Below are 3,744 nucleotides of genomic sequence, written 5' to 3'. Positions count from 1 at the left end.
GGAGACGTTTTATCTTGGTAACTGCAGATAGCAAAGGTGTTCGAACAGGCCTTCGGTTTCCATATCCCATATTGATGCAGTGTACGGCTAATTTGCCTACAAACGTCAGGTGGTCATAATAATCTGATGAAAACAAAAGCAATAATGCCGTGCCAAAGGGAAACAATGGACTTTAGTACTGGGTCCATTTGATATGCCTATGAGGAAAAAAAATTTTTTGACTGCTGTCTCACAATCATAACTGAATAGTAGTACAAGTCCTAAACAGGTTAATAAGGTAAGAAAAAATAATAAAACATACAGGCTGGACAGGAATATATAAAACTGACATTTTTGCAAATGAAATAATTATCTATGTTTAAAATTCCTAAAGAATCTACAAAAAAAAAAAAGCTAATAGAACTAGTAAGTTCATTAAGGTCACAGGATACATTCAATATTCAAAATTCATCTCCATTTACTTTAGTTTGTGAACACAAAAATGGAGCTTGTGGCTCCATTGGATTCTGAAGATGGTCATGATACTTCTTCCTGAGATTTAACTAGTGAAGCTAACTTTCTGAAACGTATCAGCAGCATTGGAGAAGCATAATATTTGCATGAAGTTTGTTCTTATTTATTTGCCCTGCATTACTCTACCTAATTGCTCCCTCGTGTGTTTCATTTCAACCATTAAGTTCAGTCATTTACTTTAGCAAATTGTTTATGGAGAGTTATCAGTTTCTTTCCCCAGATTTCCACATTCACTCTGGTTTATTTTCTTGTCATCATATATGAGTGTGTGTCTGTCTGTAAATGACACACATGAATGTATGTATACACAACAATTTAACTTATACACACAGGTACATTACTGTATATCCGTATCTCTCAAATAAGCTTTCATGACTTCTCAGAGAACATATGGAATCACTTTTCTGTAACATTGTTTCCAAATATGTTGTGATATGTGTTTTGAAATAGAGAGCAAATATTTCACTTTTAATTAAAAAGAATCTTCTCAAAATATTACAACAGTCCAATAATGCTGTTGGATATTTCAGTAGGCATAAACTATTGCTGACAATCCATGCTTCTTTTATTACTGGTGATATAACATGGGGTCATTTGATAATTATTTTTATGAGAATGGGCTCCATGGATACATTTTACTTGTAGTAGGTATAGTATCTGTTGCATGATTTTTGGCATTGATAGGGGGAAAGGAATAAAATGTGAATGGGCCATTAACCTGTCAGAGTCCTCTGACTTTCTCTTTTTGTGTCTTGTCTGTGTCATTCTTAGTTTATAAATCCAGATAGTGGTGAAATATTTGTTGTACCTAAAGTAGTTGGATCTACAAAGTCCAACCCCAAGAGAATAGTGATTTCGTACTGGCAATTATTACTGTGGTGTTGAGAGCTGCCTTTAGATAGAAGTGGTAGTTTGGCTTATGAACCTTAGGCCGGACAAAATGGCATCTCTCCAGACAATAACCCTGAAAATCAAAATCTGTGTGTAACCTCTAATAAACAGATTAACCAGTATATGCTAATAGCAATTAAGAGCCATTGCAGTTTTTTAACTTTGATATATTTTCCAATTAACCTTATTTCAAATATAAGATCATTTAAAATTACTTTTTATCATTTCATAGATTATTGAGCTACTTTCATACTTCTAACAATCATCTTTGAGAGTATAGTGGAGTTTTTTTAAGGTGATTTTTTTAAATGGGAAAATTTTTTTATTAATAAAAACATCTTCAGATTTGAATTGGGTTTTTTTTTTCAGTCTCTTTCAGCATAGAGAAATTAATAAATTTTCCTCAATGGAGTGGGTTGGATGTCATGATTATTGATGTAAACTATCAACCTGGGTTGTTCCAGTTCAATAGAAGATTGAAAGTACAATTTCCAACCAACCAATGTCTACAGTATAGTAGACATTGATTTTAGTACTATATTTAACACATAGATTAAGAACTGATATCAAGATTTGTATGACTTCTTTTTCACATAATAGAAAAGAGTAATGACTTTTTCTGAAACTCTCTAGTATATATTCAAATTGGCCGTCAGTACACAGGACCTGTCCACTGGTGAACCACCCCTAGGACCTGATGAACTCCTGAATGAATCGAGGGGCTTGCACAGAGGGGTAGCATTTCCCATTTTAAAAAAAAATGTTTTATTGATTTTAGAGAGAGAGGAAGGGAAAGGGATAGAGAGACAGAAACATCAACGGGAGAGATTCATCAGTTGGCTGCCTCCTGAAAGCATCCCCCACCCAAGGATTGAATCTGCAACCCTGACCAGGAATCAAACTGGTGACTTCCTGGTTCATAGGTCAATGCTCAACCACTGAGCCACATCAGCTGGGCCACCTTCTCCCTTTTAACTCTCCTTAGGTTTTCTTCCTTCTCTTTGTTCATATTCTTATGTTGTGCAGCCTCTTCTCAAATTCTCTTTAGCATCTGTATTTGTTTTAGCCTGTTACTTGTCCTATAGTGCTATTGCTAGTAAGGCTAAGGCGAAAAAGTTGAAGTTAGGAATTTGCTTCTGGCACCATGCCTGTTCCCCACGTTGACCAAAATATGGCCATAGGTTCATAGGATCTGCATTGTTAGGTGGATCATAGTGGATCATATATGAGCCAAATTTACCAGGTTTTTTTCCTTTATGTTTTACACTTCCTATCTTTTTAAAAGAAATCCTACACATCTCAAAATCAATGATATTCTCTTATATTAAATCCTATATTTTTATTTTATCATTTAATCATTAATCAAAGTGGAATTATTTGTCTACAGACAAGGTAGGAATCCAACTTTTTTATTGCCTCTAATATGGATAACCAATTGCCCAGTACCATTTATTGGTCATCTTTATTGGACTGCAATACCACCTCTGTCATCCTGCATAATAAAGAACTAATATGCAAATGGTCATCACGCCCTCACATGCTGGCACCCTTGCGCTGGGGCCAGGGGACCTGAGGCTGGGCTGGGGGACCTGAGGCTGCACCCTCCGCCCTGGCACCGGGGCTGGGGGACTGAGGCCATGCTCCCCACCTGGCAGGGCTTGATGGGGGACCTGAGGCTGCACCCCTGCCTTCGCCCTGTGGGGCTTGACAGGAGTAGGGCCAACTGGATCTGGGTCTCGTGCGATTTTGAGGCGCTCGTGGGTGGGCGGGGACTTGACTCTGGGTCCCACGGTGCGCCCCAGACTCTGACAAGAGGGAAATTTTCATATACATTTTACGAATTTTCTTTCATCTCTGACACTTCTACTATAGAGAAAGGGCAAATAACAATATTAAAATATTTCCTCTAATTAATTCCCTTTTAATGTGCACAAATTTAGTGCACTGGGCCACTAGTATATAATATTCATCTAGAAGTAACTGACTATCCTGTTGCATTGGTTTACTAGTATTTGTCTATCCATACCACACTGCTTTAACTATTATACTTTTATAATAAATCTTGATACCTGAAAAGTAATTAGTCACATCTTCTTCTCTTTCAAGGTCATTTTAGTTATTATACATTGCTTTTGTATAAAATTTGGAATCATGTCACTTTTATAAAAGAATATAAGTTGAGATATTTATTAAAATTACATAGTACTTCTGTGTCTACTTAGAAATAATTGAAACCTTTATTTTATTAAGTCTCCCAATCCATTTACATGAGGCATCTTTCCATTTATTTAGGCCTTTTTAAAATGTCTTTTAATAAAGTTTTAAATTTTTCTCTTTTTT

The sequence above is a fragment of the Myotis brandtii genome, unplaced genomic scaffold (genome assembly GCF_000412655.1).
Source record: "Myotis brandtii unplaced genomic scaffold, ASM41265v1 scaffold82, whole genome shotgun sequence".
Classification (NCBI taxonomy): domain Eukaryota; kingdom Metazoa; phylum Chordata; class Mammalia; order Chiroptera; family Vespertilionidae; genus Myotis; species Myotis brandtii.
Note: the sequence above shows the minus strand (reverse complement) of the source record.